The following is a 21,800-nucleotide window of genomic DNA, read 5'->3' as shown; positions in this document are numbered from 1 at the left end:
CACCTACAAGCTGCTACAGCCATGTCCTGATGCCATTTGGGATGCCTGGGTATTGCAGCAATAGGATGACAGTCATCATACTGGACCTCTATATTTGCCTTTTTGTGGGAGATGGAAAACACTGAGCAACTTCTCTGTGAGCTCTCAGCTTCTTGCAGCACAGTGTGCTGCTAATGAGCTGATTCCCAAAGGAAAAGACCTTTCCAGCTCCCATGGATTTCTGCAAGATGTATGGGCACTCAACACTTCAGATTAATAAGCCTCCCTCTTGCCAAAACAGGTATTTGCCTGCATCCACTGTACTCATGTAGGAAGAGCTGCTTCCAGAAATCACCTTCTTACAAGCCTCTGCCCTCCATTGGGAGCTCCTGCAGTACTATCAGGCATTGCATTTATTTACAGGCAAAGAGAATAGTTGTATTTTAGTCAGACCCTCTATGAACCTGAAGAAAAACAAAGCTGAACATCTCACCATGTTACCAGTTGATCCTATTGTACAGTGATTTTTTCCAGCAAGTTATTTAAGACCTTACTTTCTTTCAGATATTAGGGGGAAGTCCAAAGCAGGGCGAGACTGGAAACAGGAATGATTTTCACTGGGATTTTAATCTTTTCTTTTCTCTAGTGCTGTAACCTGATAAGGAGGCAGTGGCATTTCACAATGTGCTATTCCATTCAGTGCTGCCTGCTTAAAATGAAGAAGGTGGAGGAGTAAAAAGAAATGATTCCTTTAAATCCGTAGAGGAGCGTTGGTGCCTGTATGAGCTGTTTAAAGAAGTAATGCCACTTCAGCTTGGTGATCTATTTTTTCACTGTGATTTACGCTGCCATTCATACAGTCTCAGAAAGCTATTTTAAACCCTTGTATAAACCCACCCTGTGGACTTGAGGGGCTTTAGTCCATAGCTCTGCCAGCACTAGCGTATTTGTGATAGGATAATGGCAGGTTTCACTCCTAAAGGTTGTTTTTGTTTATGGGCTGTTTTTTGGGGGGAGTGTTAATGTACAAGAGTATTAATTCTAATGGTTCCCAACAGACCACCCACTTAGCTATTAGCAATAGGCAAGTTAGAGTTTATGCACCCTGATAGAGGTGAGTTTTGAGAAGATGTGTGAAAGATAAGCTAGGAGATTTCACAAATGCTTTGTGAAAGGTACTCTGTGAAACACCTCAGCAGTGAGATATCTCAGAAGAAAGCCCAGGCTGGGAAACTGCTTCAGAGCAGCAGCAGGTGGAAAGATACCATTTCTTTGGGCATTGCCACTCATATGAGAAGGGAAGCTAGAATAAAGATCACCCAGGAGGATAACATGCACTGTAAGCAACAGGGGAATAGGCAAAACAATGGTACAAAAGAAAGATGCTGAGGACAGGATGCCTCCCAGCTAGCATGAAACAGTCATCTAGGTTTTCTTTGTGGTCAGGAGAGGGTGGCACTTTGAAGGCATGATTCATCTGACCTGTTTTGGGCACTAACCTACCTAGGATGAGGTTGAACTACCCTTTACTCATGCTTGTTTCTTCCTATTGATTCTGAGGGGACCTTCAGATACCTAGCACAGATACAGACATCTGGTTTTGAGATGCATCAAGGGAGGTGAGACAAATCCTCTTTTGCACATAGGGTGGGACTCTGAGAGAGGGCATGCGTGGCATGGGCAGCCCCCAGGCGCCATCTGCTCTTGTCCTGAGAAGAGACAAGGGACTAGGGACAGAGGATGGAAACTAAGAAAGGCAGAGAGGGGAAAAAGGACAAGGAGCTCCAGTTCAGCCATGTTATGTTTTGGCTTTCACCAAGAATGGCTTTAAGTAATATGGGACATGCAGGGTGAGGGGAATAACAGAAGAAAATAGAAATGGAAAAAAAGAGTTTTAAAGGTTTCACTGAGAATTGATATTCTTCATGAGCAACCATCATTATTATAACTATCAATTTAAAAAAAAGAATAATTATATTTTTCTCATTACTGCTTTTCTGAAATCACATTCCAAAATCTGTACGGACGATATTAAACTTGCTGAAATGTATATTTTGCACTGAAAATCAGGTTTTACATGGGCAAAAGAGAAAGCTTTTCTGATGACTGCAGCACAAATTTCTTTGAATGGTTCTTTAAGCTGCATTGCCAGAAATGTCATGAATCTGCTCAGAACTCCAAGAAAGGGAAGTGGTTTGAAATTCCTAACACTGCTCTTTCAGCCAGAATAGCCATTTTGGGTGTATTCCACATGAAGCACAGCTTTAGGGCTTGATATGTCTTTATTATGGGCCCTGTACCGTGGCCAAGGAAATTCTCCGTGTTTAACAAATAATAATAGAAATAAGCTGTTCAAACACATGTGAATCTTCACTTTATAATTTTACGTGTAGAAAAATGATCTCATAGGCACATAGGAAATAGAGCAGATGGTAAAATGTGTGTTGGACTAAACTCAGGCTGGAGAGACTAAGCCTGCTAGACGATAAAAGCACAAATGCTGGACAGTCCCCTCCAGCCATACACATGAAAGTAGGACTCCTGGACTAGAGAGAGGGAAGCACAGATCAAAACAGATTAAGAGACCACCTTTGATCTGTTGTTTTCTCCTGTTACTGTAAGTTGCAGCACTGTGATCTGCCATCCCCTGTGTGGACATCCAAAGGTGTCTGTGCCAGGGCAGCTGGGTTGCTGGGCAATGGGTACCCAGCTGCATCATTCCAGTTTTAAACATGTGCAATTCCTCCCATGTCAGAAGTGCAGAGAAACTGGTTCATGAAGGTGGTTTTGGATAGCTTAACATTGCTGCTTTTCTCCTCCAGGGATCCTTGTTAATGGAGATGGATGAATGCATGAGTTTCTCTCTGACTAGGGCCAAGCTGCAGCTCTGCGAGACAGCAAAATAAGCTGGGAAAATCAGGCATAACCATGAACTACCTGAGTTCAAAACTGCTGCTGGAAGAGAAAAGCTGAGAAATGTGGTCATGCCAGACTGCAGAGAAGTTTTGTTGTGTATGGTATTGAAACAGAGACCAGCAGAGAATTATAAAACCGAAGCATGCAAACAAAACCACTTCACAACATAACCCTCACCAGAAAGTTTGTAGGTAAACAAAAACTGCACATACCAGGTCTGTTAAAGGACTGAGCTGAGCTGGGAGATCCCTTCAGTGATATTGATGTAAACATTATGAGGGCAGATCTGGCCAGTTAGTAGCCCCTGATTGATGTGCTATAATACATTCACGCCTGCCTCAGGAAAAAATAATCTTCAGCTGTCATGTCAGTTTTTATTCTCCTTTCTCTTTGCTACATGATGCCTGATGGGCTATTCTGGAGTGTTAAATACAAATCATCACAGTGCTTTATTAGATATGCTTGTCTATGTTGGGCAGATCATTTGCTTCAGAGCCCAAATGGACTTTATCTACACACTGGCAACTTCCATTTGTATCGATAGCAGTGGCTTTGCTGCAGCTATCTAGAATTTCATGGCAGAATTTAATGGGGAAAATGCTAGAAAAAAACCCATTTAACTTAAAAAAATCTTACCCACTTGTTTTTTCCTGTAGGTAATAGATTCTCTTTGACAGTAATATGGAGGACCATTTGAAAATGGAAGAACAGATTTTGTCTTGGTATGCCTCAATCTCAGTGCTAAGATGCAAGGATGTAATAAGATGAGGGGTTTGGGTTATTGATTTTTTTGGGTGTTTTTTGTTTGATTGCTTTTTTTGTTGTTGCTGGCTTATTTTTAAGATCAGTTTATCTGCTAGTAGGCTAATATGCTACTTTCAAGCACAGGATCCTGAAAGAAAACATCTAGATTCCATCTCTTCCATTCACCCCAGTGCACATGTTGGGGAAATGCCTTTGCACCTCTGTTTTCTCAAAGGTAAACCAGAGACAATGGTGTCTGTTTACATTATAGAATTGGTCAGACTATGGTATTTATAACCTGCACCCTGAGTCTGCAGAAGGGTACATTTCACCTACCCTGTTTAAGTTATACTGGTATTAGGTGTTAGAAAGAGCAACTTGCTCTTGTGAATAGGATACACTGAGGTGGAGCCCAGTGGGAGGTAGAGACAGAAGGAGGAGGTGGGAGGTGCTGGCTTGAGACTGAACTGTGATCTCTGTAAATTCTGGAACCATAGAATCACAGAGTGGTTTGGGTTGGAACAGACCTTCAAGTTCATGTATTTCCAACCTGCCTGCATGGGAAGAGACACCTTCCACTAGAGCAGGTTGCTCAAAGTGCCCTCCATCCTGCCTTACTGATAACTGGAGGGGGATGTTCCTCATAGAAAACCTGTGAGCCATATGAGAGGGGTAATCCACGTGACCCTTGCCCTCTCCTAAGCCTTCAAGCCATCATGACATTTCATTTCTCGCCAGCTGCAAGACCACTTCTTGGGATTCATTTTGATTGCAAGCCATAAACAAAAGCCCCAGAGGAAGACCAGAGTGGAGATGTCAGTGCAGGGCACGTGCACGGGGACATAGTGATCATATTTGGAGAGGGTGAGAGAGGTGATGGCAGCAAGGAAGATAAACACGGTGTGTTTGTGCAAGTGACCGTGTTCATACCAGCATGCTGAGGAGGGACCAAATGTAGTGCAGTGAAGGAAGCAACTCCTCACACATTTGGGAGTGGGTCCAACACTAGGTGACTGGCACCAGCCCTGGAGCTGCTTTGTAGGGTGAGAGCTCAGGGTTGTCGGGGCAGTTGCCCTCCTCAGTCTGGGTTTTGGGAGCTCTCTGCATTGCAGGATCTGTCAGAACAGGCAGGGTGGCTATCAAATGCTGGAGGGAAGGGTGTTCTGCTCCATCCAACACTACTCCTCACTGTAGGCACCAGCAGTGGGGAAGGACCCACAACCCCCCCAGCTCTGAATAGACCCCTGCGAGGGGCTCATTCAGAATTATAATTTGTTAGTTCAACATCTGGCCCCTGAACGGACCAACCTTGACATTATTATTATTATTATTATTTTAATACTCTATTTGTTATTCTCTGAATATTTGGGGTGGATAATTACCCAGTGTATACTGTGTATTGCAGAATCCAGGAATATTTGCTTTGGCTTTTCTTCCTGGTCAGTTAGGGTGTGCGGTTGCTGGCCAAGATCTCATGGCATTGTTTCTGACTACGTAAATGAATTTTTTAAACAAGAGAATAATGAATACAGACCAGAGAATAAGGCACATCCTGTGGCAATTTCACACAGGCAATTTTTCTTGCTACAATCCATGAAGGGCTCGGCGGTTGTGATTATTTACACATGTTCTTAATGGCTGTCCACGTATCATTGATCCAGGATAACAGGCACCTAATAACCAGAGCCTGCTGGGTTTGGTGGGTGCTCTGAATTATCTCCCTTTTTGTCTGGGTTTCCTTTCCCTCTCCTGCTTTCCGTTTGACTGCAGAGGCACTTCTAAGGAGGAAGAAGAAAACCTTCATTTGAAACTGCATGAAACCAAAGGCTGGGTGTAACCAGCTTCCAATCCAGACAAGAGTCAGTGTGTAACTTCATGTGTTACTGTGCCCGTCTTCCAGCTTAGCCCATGGATGGGTGGCATTTTGAAACACACAGAAGTTCACCCCACGCGTGTAGCAATGTGCACGCCCATCAGTGCACACCCATCAGTGCACACCCACTGCAGCCAGTTCAGCTGTGGGGACAGCAGCTGCCCAGCCATGGTGAACAAAGCTCAACTTAAATGTTTCCTCAGGTCCACAGATGGGTTTTTCCTTCTTTGTCAAGACCCATTTCATAGCACCATAGAATGCTTTGGATTAGAAGAGACCTTCAAGATCATTTGGTTCCAGCCCCCCCTGCATGGGCAGGGACACCTCCCACCAGACCAGGTTGCTAAAGGCCCCATCCAACCTGGCCTTGGACACTTCTAGGGGAGAGGCATCCCAAACTTTGCTGTGCAACCTGTTCCAGTGTCTCACCACCCTCACAGTAACGTATTTCTTCCTCATGTCTAACCTAAGTCTCCCATCTTCAAGTTTGAACTGTTTTCCCCTTGTCCTGTCACTACACACCCTTGTGAAAGATCCCTCCCCAGCTTTCCTGTCAGCCCCTTTAGGTACAGGAAGGCTGCTATAAGGTCTCCCCAGAGCCTTCTCTCTTCCAGGCTGAAAAACCCCAGCTGTCTCAGTCTTTCTTCAGAGGAGGTGCTCCAGCCCTCTGATCATCTTTGTGGCCCTCGTCCGGACTTGCTCCAGGAGACCTTTGTCATTTTTTTGTTGGGTGTTCCAGAACTGGACACAGTGTTCCAGGTAGGATCTCACAAGAGCAGAGCAGATAGGAAGAAACATCTCCCTTGACATACTGGCCATGCTTTTTCTACAGCTAAAATGGAACCTGAGCTACATGTTTAAAGGAATTTTTCCATGTTATGTGACAAATAGGGAAGTTATTATACACTTCACAAAAGCTGGAGTTTAATTTTGCCGACTGTTTGAACAAGATCTTGTGGCTGTGTTAACATGTGCATTACTTAAAAAGACTGAAACTTCAGCACTGAGTGTCACAAATGTGTGTTCAAACCCCAGATATGATCATAACAGGCAGACAGCAGCTGTTGCTAGAAAGTTGGAAACCTGTCACTTCTCATCCTGCAAATTGCTGGAAAGCTTCCTGATAGTCTCTTAAAATTAACAGAGATCAAATAGAAGGACAAAACCAAAAAATATTTTGAGTGCCTCTAGAAAACAATTCTGGCAAAACATTGAAAAAACCCAAATTCCACAGATGTAGGATTCTGATATTTGCAGGCACTTCTGTTCACTGCCTGTGCAGGTCCAGACCTAAACTTGAGGACTCAATGGGGACTTGATGCAAGAGGACATGGGTGAGCATGCAGAGGTGGCAAAGGATGCAATTTGCAAGGCAGCAAACTCTCTGCGTGTGAGAAAATGGAAAACTTTTGTCTGGCAGAAAATTTTCCATGGGGTTTGAAGGCAAAGTACAACCCTGCCTGCCGTCCAGACACTGAGGGAGCTCCCATAGGAAAGTATCTTGTGCTGTGGTCCCATCTAATCTTGGGAAGCAATACAAGCGATGATGCTTCCATGAGCTGCTTAGCCAGCCATGATGCTCCCTTCCCATCTCTGCATCTCATTCCTGAGAATAAGGAGGGACAGTGCTGGTGTGAGCCCCTACATATTGCAGGCTTCCAGTTGTTCAGAAACCCCTGCTCTGAATGGGTGTTTTCACCTTGGGTTGAAAACACAGCCCTGTCCTCCATGTAACCTCTAATCTTGATTAAACACTTCCAGGGCCAGGTATCCTCTGGTCAATTCTGGCAGTGGCTTTTGCATTCCCTAATCCCTGTTAATATCACTGCTTGTCAAAGAAGATTTGTGCCTTTCCTGGAAGACGGCCGCCTATTTTGTGCCATCTGGGGGAGAAGGAGATGCCTCATCAGCTGGTGCTGGGAACAGTGAGTGTCAGACAAGAAAGGCATCCTGTGTACTAGAGAGAAGGCACAGGAGGTGGGCGAGCTGCTGGCTCTGAGTATTAACTCTGCCTGCTAGCACTGCTCCTGCTCTTTCAGGATGCAGCATACATAATCCTCTGCTTTAACCATGCACAATCCCCAGGTCACTCGTGGCAGTGGTCATGGCAGAGGTATGAACTTTTGTATCCTGGCCAAACTGCAGGGCAGATTATGTCCTGTTGACCTATATTCCCCTAGAGTAATTTTCAATTAGTGCAGCTGCTAGGCCTCCTTTTTGCACCATTAAATGTCTCCCTGCTGCAATGCTGAGTTGAAATTCCAGAGCCTACACTTTCTGGGGGAATTTTGTTGACTCCTCAGGGCAGACAGAGAAATAACAAACAGATTCCCAAAACAAGCCCCTCCTCATATTTTTGTCTTTCATTGGAAACCCTGTCCCAGTGCTGCAGAGAAGTATAAGACCCTCTCCAGGTGATGGAAGGGGAAGTCTTGTCCCCACCTCTTGGTTGATTCCCTGGGGAGCAGAAAACCAAAGCCCAGCTTGGGGAAGGAAGGGTGAGGGTGGTTCATGTGGGGCCATCTGGCACAAACTGCTGTCCGTGACCTGCCAGGACTTGAGAAATTAAATGTGGCTTCTGGCTGGGAAATGGGAAGGGTTGGCAGAGGCAGCAGGAAGATGACCTACAAAGAGAAGCAAAGGAGGGGGCTTGAGAGGGGGGAAGTAGCTTTTGTGAAAGGTTGGTCATGCTCTCCTCCAGCAATTGGGAGGAAAGAGGGAGACTTTGTCTTTTGGAATGGAATAGAGGATGTTCCCCCTTTCATGAGCAGGCTTGGGAACCGAGAGGAAAGTGCCTCCATGGGGTGGGAATGAGGACTAATCCAGGCCTGCACTCTCAGTCACCCTCTGAGGAGTCTGGGATCGCTGACCTCCATCCAGCTCAGTGCAGTAGCACTCAGGGTGCTCACCATGGCTCTGAGCATCAAGTCCTGGGTACCTCTGGGTGAAACATCCCTAGGGGTTCCTGTGGGTAATGTGGGCCAGGGATGCTGCTGTTCCAGGTGATGTCCCCCTTCTACTCAGCACTGGTGAGACATCTGGAGCACTGGATCTGGTGCTGGGTTCCCCAGTACAAGACAGTCATGGCCATAAGGATCAAGTCCTGCAAAGGACCATTAAATGCCAGGGGACTGGAGCATCTTTGATATGAGGAGAGGCTGAGAGAGCTGGGACTGTTCCTCCTGCAGAAGAGAAAGCTCAGGGAGATCTTGTCAGTGTATATAAATCTTGATGAAGCTAATAGACAAACTATTCATCCTGTCAGTCTGGGCTCCCCCTGATTTGTATGCCCTTGCATCTGATGGTTGAGGTTGTTTGTTGTTTTTTTTTTGGCCTGTCAAGTTTTAAATTATTTTTTTGTATGTTTAGCATACAGTTGCAGATGCAAAGCACTCATACACCAGCTTGTCAGTGCAGTGTGAAGGTGCACAGAATTCTGATCTGCCTCTTCTACCTCCCACTGCTGTTGTATTTCTCTTCTGATGTGAAATGCAGAGTGTTAATGTCAGTTATTCCTTCAGCATGTAGGGATAATGTATTTTTAAGTGAGAAAAACATACTGAGGCTAATAGCACTCTTTGAAACAGCCCCTACAACCAGACAACCACTGCTCTAGCGACGTTTTCCAAATTATCTTCTTACCATGTGCCTATAAACTCTTCTGACATCTGAAACAACCTCTCTGAATAGTTCCTGTCAATACAGAAAGATGAAAAATTATCTTCTGCTGTGCAATTTTTCTGGGCTTAAAAACCGAAAATTTGTTTTTGATTGTAGTTGAAATACTGTGATTGAGAACACAAACCATTTCTTACCTGAGTTTTTATTCATCCTTTCTTTTCCTGCATTTATTGCTTGGCACAAAGGAATGGACATTGCCCAGTATTTTGTCCTTCCTTCATCTCTGAAAAAAGTGGGGAGAAATTCTCCTGTACCTCCTCCTTCAGCACTAGTCCTTTCTCCTTTTTTTGGGTGGAATCTATATAGACAATCTGGGGAAGAAACAACCTTTAGCTTTGAATGGAGAATTTGAAAAGCCAAATTGAAAAATTAAAATCTAAAATCTGAAAAGCAAAATGAAAATTTGTTTTCAGTTCCAAGTTGCTCACTTTTTAAAAATTAAAACTTTTCCAATAAACACTGGTAGCTGGGGGCTTATTAGGGTAACCCTCTCATCTTGTGGACAAAGAGATGTTTCAGCTGAGTGTTTCTAATCTTATTTATTTTCTTTCTTTGTTTCTGGTATACCAGTATTGTCATTCAGAGATAGTTATGAATGTTTTGGTCCTTTTCCATCTCTCCAAGACATCAGCACACTCACGCAGGAAAGTCAGAGAAATCTTCTCATGAAATAATAACCTTTTGGTTCATACATATTAATGTATAATTTTATTAGAGGATCAGTGCACAAGGCAGATCAGGGCATATGTTGAGTTTTGGGGAAGGCTGGGAGTGAAATTAATCCATCTGCAAAAATTCCAGGGCACAGTTTCCAGAGCTGAGACTGAGGTCTGGAGGGCCCAGGGGGTTGACCCAGGCTATGGGTGAAGCAATTGCTTCCCTGAGCCCCGCTGCTGGAAGGAGAAATGGGAGCAGCCATACAGGGCTGGCTGGCAAGGACAATCTCGCTCACCTGCCAGGGATGGCTCAGACCTCCCTCCTTCCTGTTCCCAAACCTTGCTCTCTTTCCCACAATCATCAGGGGTGTTTTTTTGAGGTCTTGCTCCCTGTTTGCCTCCTCCTCCTGCCTGGCACTTAGGTCCTTTAGGCAGCACAGGTTGCAGATACCCTGTGCTACATCCCCATGTCCTCCTCAGGAACCTGTGTGCTGTAGAGATGCCAAGAGCAAACTGTGCCCCTGGACTTCTCATCCTTTGCAGTATCACCCGTGGATTAGAATCTCCACCTGGCTCACTTGTCCCTAGCTCAGATTTCAGAAGCAGGTTGGGCATAGCTTATGCAGAAATTGTCCCTGGGAGGGATTTATCCCACTGAGAACTGCCCACGGAGCCCACACAGGTACCTCTACACAACAGCTTCCACCTCTGCTAAAGTACAGGTGTAACTACCTGTCTTCTCTCTGCAAGACTTGCACAAAGCCATCCTGACCAGGACCACATGAGCAAGCAAACAAGGTTTTGGCACAGACTCATCCAGCCTACCCATTGGAAACTATTAACCCCCCTGGATAAAACATCTGTGAGAACCAGTGCACAACTCAAAAAGCCCCATGGACAGGGATCTTCAGATCTGTGCCAACATCAGCATGGGACAAACATGCTCTGCTGCTGGGATGGAGCAAAGATGGGTGACTGTGTCCCTGCCAGGATGACAGTTCACACACTTGATAAGGTACCACTTGCTGGAAACCTGGAAACATTGCTTTCCTTATCTGGAAAACAATGATTATCTGCTAGATGAAGGAGCTGTTGTCTTGACTTCTCCCATTTTTTGCTTTCCTTTTAAGCAGAAAAATACATAAAGGCTGATGTCACCTCTGCTGCAATGGTACTATGAATCTGGGTGGGTGTTTTGTACTTTGCTCCTGTGTCACAGACTTAAGGTGCTGTTATCTATCCTGGAGCAGGCTGGACTGTATCAGAGCTCATGGGCAGCATTTAGTGCTATCCAAGATGCTCCTGGGTTTCTGAGAGGTGAGGAAGACATGGTCAGATCCAAGGAGCACCTGTGGATATGGCTGAACCAAGCCCAGGTCAGAGTAATCTTGCAGTGATGAATCTTTACCAGTGTCACAATGAGGATGTCCATATCCCCAGCTTCTCATTTTTCCAGATCTGGGAAAATGGGAGACAAAAGCCACTAGATAACTAGGTACACTTCAGGACCCAGGCTCTTTGGCACAGACACCTATTCCTCACCACCCAGTCACCCCAGGGCACCCTGAACCTGGGGCAGGTGTGGCTGTGGGTGCAACACTCCATAGCTCCAGCAGACATTACTCACCCAGGCATAGTGCCAGCACCCTGATGAGGTGATATGCCTGCTGTTGATGTGACTTGTGCCTGGCTGTCTCAGTGGCACAGGGAGCAGATGCCAGCCAGCTGATTCATGTGCTGATGAGCTCCCTATGCAAGGGGAACCGTGGCCCTGGGCAACTCATGGGGAGGGGATGCTGCTGAATTAGCTCACAGTGAAATGCAGGTGGGATGCCTGTGGCTTAGGCATTGTTGAGCTGAAAAGGTCTGGGTAGCTACTGTTGCTCAAGAAGATATTTTTGCTGCTATTCCTCTGCCCAGACTGCAGTTCTCAGTTCAGTCAAGTCATGGAAAGAACATAGTGCTACATTCTGGGAGAAGGTCCCAGTCCCTGTGGTACTAGGACTTGTGATGTGGGGCTCTTTTTGACTGTCCTGACATTAACAATTTCATTTTCTACAGACAGGGAGAGACAGAGACCCCACAGCCCTTTGATGAGCTCTGGTGTGAGTGAGATGGAGGATCATCCCACGGCTCTGTCTGGTTGCATACCAGACAAGGTAGACATAGTGGCTCTCATGGGTGCCCTGGGGGTTGGGGGTTGCTGCTGGCCCAGAGGACACACTTCTCAGCCAGCCTCCATCACCATATCAGGCAGGCTTCAAAATAACCCCATCTGCATTTCTGCCCATGGCCCAGCCTCACCAGCAAACCTCAGGAAGGTCAAATGCAAAGAGAGCTATGGCCTGTAATAGCGGGAGGCAGAGGGATGCTCTGGGTTCTCTTGGAGATGTGGGTAGGGTAGATGCACACTTCATCTCCTGTGCAGCACAGGCAGGCTGCTGCCTTTGGCCTGCAGGCAGCTCAGCACAGTGGCTTTGGCTTGGATTTATTTACCAAATTTGCAGCAGCTCCCATTACAATCACTATCAGCTTGCTGAGGAAGCCTGACAGGATAACAAAGTGGGAGAAAAGGACTTTGGATGTTGCTTGGTCTGTGTAGGTTCTGTTCCTCTTGGCAAGGTAGGATTCTGTGTGTTAGTGCACTTAGTCCTCCTTCTTGGGAATCACTGTCCCTTTCCTGGCTGCTGCCCATGCAGCAGCTGAGAGGCAGCTAATATAATTAGCAAGACTTAATGAGGGACAGTGCTGTTGGCCAGCATGGCTGGCAGAGCTGCTGAGCCCTGTTAGGGTCAGGGCACAACCCACTCTGTTATCAGTCAACTGCCTTGAAAACTGGGTGAGATTTTATCCTGTGGTTTCAGGTTAAATACAACAAAAGTGTGATTCAGCTTCCTGCAGAGACCTCTTCTTTAAGCTCCCAGAAAATAAGAGTCCGTGCTCATGGCAGAGAGGTTGCAGTAAATGATCTCTAAGGTCCCTCCCAACCTAAGGCATTCCATGACTCTGTGAAAAGCTAATCTAGCTGGGATGCCCCCCAAACAAGCAAAGCCCTGAATGATGCTATGAGAAGTACTGGGACATGAGGACTATGATGGGAGAATTTCTAATTCATCACTGGTTTGTATTCATACACAATGAATACTTCATGCTCTGGAATCCAGTGTAAATGTTTTAATAAAACTGTATAAACCATATACATCTTCCTCCTTCCTTACTCATGAAAATGTGACAATGAAAACCAGAAGCCTCATGGCCTCAGGTGTTCTTCAGTGTGATACATGGATTTGAAAATTAATTTGGGAGAAGAACCATGGCATTTAATGACTGGATTTTAGTTTTATTATTGGTGCACGAGCATGGCAGTTGATGGGGACACAGCATAAACCACAGTTCAGGTGTAGGAAAGCAGCTGAAACAGTGGGATCAGAGATAGCTGATAATATAACCAAACCTTCTCTTTGCCTTTTCTCACTAGGTTCATACAAGGACATTCTACATACAGGTGGTTTTCTAGGAGTACTGATAAAGGACTTCTGTTCATAAAGAAATGAGGCTGGAAAAAAGTGACTGCAGGCTGCAAACCTGTAATGTAGCTGCTGTATCTCAGATCTCTGACAGTACTTTTTGTAACAAGGTATAAACTTGTACTTTTTATTAATTACTAACTCTTAGTTGCAATAAAAAACAAATCAGCTCCTTTTCCACTGATCATCTACATCAGCAGGTGATAAAATATATTCTAAAGAAGCAGAATATAAAAAGTTTTTCTTCAAGGTGGCTTTAAACCTGTTTCAAACCACATAGCTTAGAAGTAATGTAGGGGAGCTGAAGGCACCTTCAGACCATCACACCTCTTGTTCTGGTGCCTAAATCCAAATGTCACTTCATGAGAAAAAGTCTTCAGTATCCACACTGACCTGTGTGTTGCTGACCCCTAAAACTGTCCTTGTCCCTGTCCCTCTGCACGGTGCTGTGGTCCCCCAGCTCCCTGCAAGGCTTTGCATGGCACTCTCAGCTGAACTGAGGAACTGATCTGGCTTAAAGAAACATCTGCCAAAGCCCTCTCCCCTCCTCCTTTTTTTAATCTGGATCAACTCCCCAGTCTGCTCCTGGTACTAATAAAGCTGACAGGGAAGAAAAAAACTGGAGGAGGAGGGGTGAAAAGGTGAGCAAGTAAGATATATCTTAATCTCATCCTGCTCCTGTGGTCTCTGTCTCATGAGAAGACACAGCCTGAGCCATGTAGCACCGGGAAAGACACTGGGAAAGGTCACCCCAAACCTTTCAGCCTTGTGCCTCTGCATCAGCAGAAGTGAGCTCAGGGGCATCTCCATCAGGCTGTGGCTCCTGGAGGGATGTCAGGCAGGAGCAGGGAGGATGCCAGGGCAAGAAAGGAGAGCTGCTTTAAATGAAACAAAAAGTAGGAACAGATTGAATGGCTGCCTTTTTAGTATATGCACCTGTATGCTGAAGAAATTACATGCCTTTTAGGCAAGGCCGGTCAATGCAGACTCTGTTGCACTGCCAGATACAATGTTACAGGTGTTAATGGGATTAAGGCGCTTTTTTTTTTTTTTTTTTTTTTTTTTTTCTTCTTCATCAAACTGTAATTTTATATAAAGCATATGAATTAATATCAGGAAGGCCACAAACACCCTTTTCACATGTTCTCTGCCAAGAAATCCACCTTGAGCAGCATGTGAAGTGTCACCTTTAGAAATCCTCTCCATCCAAACAGTTTGCAGCCCATGATCCCAAACCATCAGCAGATGCCATTGTTTTTCCCCTAAAAGTCTCTCTGCATCCCAAGGGTAGATAAATGTCATCCACTTGCTATCCATCCCCACACGTTTTAAAATGTAATGGCTCATCCCAAAAGCCTCTTTATTTCCTTGCCATTTTTTGACTTAAATATAGAAGTCCAAACTGTTTCAGGCTTAAAATTTTCTAATTAACCACTGGAACACAGTGGAAGAGCTTTACATAGTACAGTGCACAGTTAATATAATCATCCTGGAGTATAAGCACATGCATGGAGGGATCTAACACTGACACTCACAAGAGTTTTTTTTCTTTGTTTCCTCCATAGGTACAGGATTTTAGTACCTTTAGATTTCCCATATGAGCTCAGATGTAAGGGGTGTAATTGCATTGCACTGAGGTGGTAGTTATTGGGATAAACTCTCAGAAGGGGACAGTGAAGGGAGAGGACTGTTCTTGTCCTTTTCAAAGGGAGCATCACTGAATTCAGACAGAGTAAACAGAAGGCTCCTAATTCATGGGAGGAATTTATCCTGCTTAGAGAAACCAGCAAAATAATACCTCAGGGTTTTAGCTCAGCCTTGGTTAGCTCGACTCAATTCTGTATTTTATCTGAGTCTGATTTAGTCATACACAGCTTTTTGGTGATTTCAGACTCTTTTCATGCTCATTTCAATTAAATGGGGCTGTTTGCTTATCCTGGGCATCCTTCTTCTATGTAGATATCACTCTAGTTGTTCTGATCAGTGGAGACATCTGAGCTAAGACACCTGCAGCAAGAGAGGGAACAACATCCAGGGCCAGAGCCTTATTGCCCTTTGAGCTGAGTGGAGAAACAAACCTTTTGGAGATACATCAAGGACTCCTATGGTGGAGAAACCTCTGGGCTGCTGGAGAAATCTGATTTCTCCAGCTCACAGGTTCCTGAACAGGTGCAGTGGGAAAGCTTGTCACTCCAGGCAAGAGTGATAAGGTGGCTCTGAATTCCCACCCACCATGCACTCAGGTGGCTCCTAACCCTGAGCCAGGGCTGTCCTTTTGCAGGTGGGCTTGGCAAAGCCCCTGGGTCTGCCCCCAGGGATGAGGTTCTATAGGTGTTACCAAGCTACACAAAGAAACAGTTTCTTGGCATGTATTTTTAATGTAGGGCCATCTGGAGGATATGACATGCAAGGGACTGATCACATTATGAGTTTTTAATATTACCTTGGCTGTTATATTGTGTAAGAGAGACAGAGTGTCCTCATGTTATTATTGTAATTAAAGAATATTGTGTTTTTAATTTGCAAAGTTCCTTTCTGGGCATTGTTTGATACAAATAGATGATAGCAGAGTGGTTATTGTGAGTTATTAATAACATATTATTTACTCACCATGTGCCTAGGAGCCAGAGAAGTAAGCAAGGCTGCTTTTTCCTAAGTGTCCCTCCCTGCAAACCAAACAGATCATCTTTGATCTTTCTTAGCCTCTCGAAGTCTCACTTCAATTTGAATTTACTGCTCAGTCTCACCTTTGCCTCCACCTCTGACTCCCTCCGTGTTTGAAAGGTTCTGGAAAAAAAGAAATACAGTTTGTTCTGCCTTCTGCATTACCTCTTGTGCTTGTATGGAGTGGATGGTCTGGTCTGTTTTTAATTTCCATGGTTCTATAGTGCTTTTGAGTCCCGGGTGCTAAATATAGATATAACCCATAATAGCCAGCCTCTTTTTCGTTTCTTTTTTATGATGTTATTTTCTGCTTTTATCATTTGAGCCTAATGGATTTACATTATTAGGAGCCCTCCAGTATGTAGAATGTGGTTATGAACAGCACAAGTGCCTCAAAAGTTTCCAGGAACATTTGTGTGAATAAAAACAAGCAAAAAAGAGACTTGTTTTTTTGCTGGCTCTGGTGCAGTGCAGGATGGCACCTTCCCTCTCCCTGCCCTGCTGCAAACCTGTGTGTGCCCTCTGGGCAGGGTGTAGACATCCAGCACACCGTCTAGAGAAATGACACTCTGGAGAAAAATCAGCAGACAGGATGAAAAGAGCTGGCTCAGACATCTTGTGTTGGCAGACTCCTACCAAAATTAGTTCTGGATAAGCCAGTACATCTGTAGTCAGAGCAAACTATTCCTCTTTCTTCCTATTCTTGACACAGCCATGCACAAAAAGTACAAGTCAGGGAAAAGTTTGGGGAAACTATTAAGGACCGTGAAGGGAAAAGAGTATCCAGACAAATATGGAGCTATTTGAGACAAATATGAAGTCATGTGCAATAAACAGCTTGGATTTATGAGGATTAAACCAAGGCAAATACAAGTGTTTGCTTTTTGGGACAGAGCAGCCCAAACCAGCCAAGGAAAGGAATGTTGTGTATATAAAGGACCAGGCCCAAAGGAGACATGGGGACCACTCAGCCCAGCCCTAGAGCAGTACCTGTGCTTTCTCAAGCCTGATTGATACAGTGTCAGCTGAGTAGCTGGTGAAAAGTGGGATACAGGGTTGCCTTGGTCATGTCACTTCATCTCTGTCCAAGGATCTTTATCCTGGGTTATACAAAGAGGGATATGAGGGATATGATTCTGTGGCATCTGATTTTGTGGTTCCTTGTTGAACTTGGATGGGGTTAGGGTCTCTTTGTGCAAGAGTCCAAGCAGTGTGTCTGAAGATCCACCACGAGGTAGGGACATGGATGATTCTCCTGTCCAGAAGAAATAAATAAGAATCTAAAGAAATAAACCCTACATGAACAATTCCCCTGGGCACAGCCAAATGAACTCTTCTTTACCTGAAGAAGCTCATAATGTTTAGTTTGAATATTGGAGTGCTCTCTGGAAAGGGGCTGAGAAGCATGCTACAGGACTCAGCATTTGAATGCCTTCTTGTTTTCAGGTGTCTCTCAAGAGCAACACATAGGGTTCTGGAAAAAGAGGGGCTTCAGTACAACCCATGGTGACAGTTCCTCCAGTCATTTACTTTGCATTACTGGCAGTTCACCTGGAGTCTTCTTTGGAAGGAACAAGCTAGTGTCCTCTGAAATAAATACCTTCAGGTATATGTATGAGGATAGTTCACTCCAGACATTGTTCCCAGTAGGCACTATGGATGATATACCACGCCTGGCTGCCCCACAGTACACTCCAGCACTAGATCAGCACTTTGTGCATCTTGAAATATGACATTAAATCCATAAACCATGATCAAATGTGACTGAGAGAGACTGCTAGGAAAAGAACTGGCTTATTCACACTCCCTAGATTGATGCTGGAAGCTTCAGTTTTCATGGTGCTGTCCAGAAGACCAGAGGATAAATCTGCTGCTGCTGGGAATCACAGTAGCTCTGCAGGTCTAGGTTGCTGCCAGCAGGACAGATGGTCTAGGAGTGGTCCAGAAAGTGCATTGCACAAAACAGTACCAAGCTGGTCTCAGCTGTATCCTGGCAAAAGGAAAAAAGGTATGTTATGTGGGAAAGGAGCATGTATTTACCTGGAGTGTGCTGATGACCATGTACCTCAGTGGGTGGGGAAGCTCAAATCTGGCAGTTTCATTTTTTACCAGCAAGGAAAATCAGAGCACTGATGCACATGGCTAAAAGCTTTGCTGCAACCTGATGAAAAGGGGTTCTGCTACATCTCTCCAAACTGTCCTGGAACCAGTTAGTCCTGTCTTTCCTGTGTTCTACTTCTGCAGCTTTGTGCTGCTCCTACTGTGGCAAAAATTTATTCTGAATATTCAGAGACTGATCATTAGGGGCAGTGAGTGTGAGGACTGCAGGTTAACAACAGCAACAAAAAGACAGAAGGTGGGGTGAGAACATGGGCAAGAAACTAAAATGCTATAGTGTCTTAGGGGCTCAAGAATTCAGTGACAGGAGGCAGTCTATGTCCTCCAAACCATTGCTTAGTGCTCCAGCCTCCATCCTCTGAAAACCACAGGGGCAAACGTGCCTAAAGGGAGCTCCCATACAGAGAGGCGACCAAGTGCTGTGCCCATGGCAGGTCCTGTGTGACCCTCTGCTTGGTCAGTGTGGCCCTAAACTAAGGAGAGTCTGTTCTGGCTGTTTGCACACTAATAAAATTAAAACAGTCAATGTATGAGCCTGAATAGTGCCCCGTGTTCACTTATATTACAAATTATGGATGGAGTCCTTGTTATGGCTTTGTCCCAGTCCAGCTTGCAGCACATCACCATGGTCAGCAGATGGTTAACCCACTCCCATCTGTGGTCAGGGCTCGAGAGAGATCAGCTTGAGAAATACTTGAATATGTGTCCTATATCTTCTTGACTACTACAACCTGATTGACAAAGCCCTAAATCAGATCATCTTCTTGGTCCCCTTGCTTTGCCTTCCTCCTGGCTAGTAATACCTCTTCTGGGGCCAGCTGTGAACTATCTGCCAGAGGAAAGTTCTTAAAAAGCTTTATGCTGAAGTAGTCTGCCTTATGTTCTCTATTAGGCAGGCTTTATTCCTCCCATGTCCAGCGTTAGACCAGGAGAAGTTGGATTAGGTTTGTATTTCTTGGCTACACAATGACTAAAGGAAGCACGATAACTATCTACAAGTATTTGATGGGTGTAAACTCCAGTGAGGAAAAGGAATTGTTTAGTGTGGTTAAAGGACTTTTATGGCCAAGAGCGATTAGATTAAATTGAACAAAGCAAAGCATAAACTGAATACCCTTTGCAGTACCTAGTAGGCTGCAAGGGCAGCTCCCGAGAGATGTGGTAGGAGCAGTGATGTCTGGGTCAGTTGGAGCACCAAAGGGAGCAGAAAAGCATTTCAGTTATTGACCTGGGAATGATGTCCCATGGGCATGTCCCTTTTCCCTCCTCTGCCCACACCCCTGCTGCCCAACATCTACTTGAGCACACACCCAGCCAAATAAGGAGGGAAGAAGAGTGTCAGGGTGGTTCAACCGTTTATGGTAATGTACCACCACCAGTAACTTTTCCTGCTGCTGACAGTAATTATAATCTCAGGACTGTTAAGGGAAAAGTTACCTTTATACTTTCCATGGTGAACCACGTGTATGTGCTCCTTGGTACTTCAGCAGGCTAGAGTTTGAGCCCCAGTTATCTTAAGCTTGCTACTAACTTTGGGTTATCCCATACCTAGAGGGGTGCCATCAGCATACCCTTCAGGTTGCACCTTTGTTGGATGGCAGGACACAGTATGGGATGATCCATCCCTGGAGGTATTTAAGAGATTTGTAGATGTGGTGCCTAGGGTCATGGTTTAGCAGTGGACTTGGCAGTGTGCTGGGAGAACTGTTGGACTTGATCATCTTAAAAGTCTTTTCCAACCAAAATGATCCTGTGATTCTACCAGTGACTTTGTAAAAGAAGGACACAAACAGGAGGTTCATGGTTCCTCTGAAAACATACCAATGGTCTCTTATTCCCTGTGGGAAAAATGAACTTGCACTCTCACGCAGAAGTTTCATAATCCCAGCTATGCCTGTGTAAACCTTCTTGCCTTTTTTCTCTGAAAACCAAACATAGAGCATGCCATCAGGGGTTTCTGATGGAGAACATGAGCTGACTCGGTCACTTAAAGCAAATGCCTGTGACTAGAACACTGCTGTACCTTTCAAAATCTCAGGGCAAATGAAATAAGAGACTATGTGATGTTTGATGAGTCAAGATGACTTTCCCTGGCATGCCTGTTTCTCTGCTTAATTACACAGACACAACAGCAAAGAAATTAAACCAGGTAATGTTTGTTGTGTATGTCCTGGTAGTCTAGGAGACAAGAGCTTTATTCACCTGACATGACTTGTAGGCAAGGGTAGGACAAGTGCACCTTGTTTTTAAACCAGCATATTGCTTCCAAATTGCAGGTTATTTGTTCTGAAACAACAGCACTTGATGGCTTATCTCCTCCTCTAATCGATGCAGTTGTTGGCATATCATTAAATCCCATTTAGCACAAGTGTGAGAAGCCTGCTGTTAAAGGCTGCCAGATGAAAGGCAAGGAGGACATGTGCATCCTCCCATGGTGCTTTCAAAGAAGGCCCTGATCTGCTCATGAAAGGTCAGGAAGGGAGCAAGTAATTAGAACACCTTAAAAAAACAGACTGGACTGGAGTGTTCAGTAGTGTGTCATCTCAAGTTTTCTTCTCCTGAGGGAGAATGTTTTCAAATGTTTTGTGTGCCCCTTGATGGTTTTTCTCTCTACTGTTTTCCTTCAGGAGCAATTTGTCTATTTGTGCATTTACCGAGCCTCCTCTCTTCAAAGAGAGGCAGAGCTGACAGAAACCTCTGTATGTGGGGCAGGCTAACAGGGTTATCACTGCCTCTACTGAGTGTCCACCACCCAAATGCTAACACTGCCAGAGAAGGTGTGCACATCATAGGCAACCCAACAGAATGGCTATGCCACTATTGCAGAGTCCCTGCAGTGCTGATACCTTCTTCCTCCCAAACCTGTCTCAAATTGCTCAGATAATAACATGTTTTCTGGGTTTCTCTTTTTTCATGGGCACACAATACTGACTTTGGTGTCTTCATTAGGAATGGCAAGCTTGAAGTTGTCATTTTACATAGGATAGTTTCCCATTCTGGCCAAGTATTTTCTTTGTATAAAAGGCTGGCAGGTGGTCATGCTCTCAATGATGTTTAAAAAGGATTAATCCTTTTTCCTAGGTACCTGATGTCTTTTCAGTTCCAGATTAAATCATGTCCACACTACATCAGTGGTGAAGAGGAACAAAAAAGAACCACATGATTTCTGTCACTTTATGTGAATACACAGGGTATTTGTTCCAAGATATCATCAGTGGGTGCTCTCAAAGCCCCTGATAAATGCATAGTAAACCTATGCCACAGGAAGCTGTAACTCCTGTGCAGCCTCTAGGCTGGCCTGCAAACTAGGGGTGCTCAGTCCTGCATGAAAGATCATTCTCCTGGGATTTTCAGCCTTGGCTTTGAAAACTCACGAGGTTCAGAGCTCATGAACTGGATCTGAGGACCAGCTGAGGGCTAGCTAACTTGGGTAACTCTAAGCACCGATCCCATTGGAGAAGGCTCAACTGTACCTCCTAACCAAATGAAGCTTTTACAAGTCTGTTGAACAATAACTTTCAATTTAAAATGATTGTTACAATACTCAATTCTTTCCTCTGTGCTGAGGGATACAAACCTCGAAATCCAACATAAACTAACACAAAAATATCTGAGTTGGATATCAGGACCAGAAAACTGTAG

This window comes from Calypte anna, chromosome 1 (genome assembly GCF_003957555.1).
Source record: "Calypte anna isolate BGI_N300 chromosome 1, bCalAnn1_v1.p, whole genome shotgun sequence".
NCBI classification, from domain to species: Eukaryota; Metazoa; Chordata; class Aves; order Apodiformes; family Trochilidae; genus Calypte; species Calypte anna.
This window is presented reverse-complemented; position numbering follows the sequence as displayed.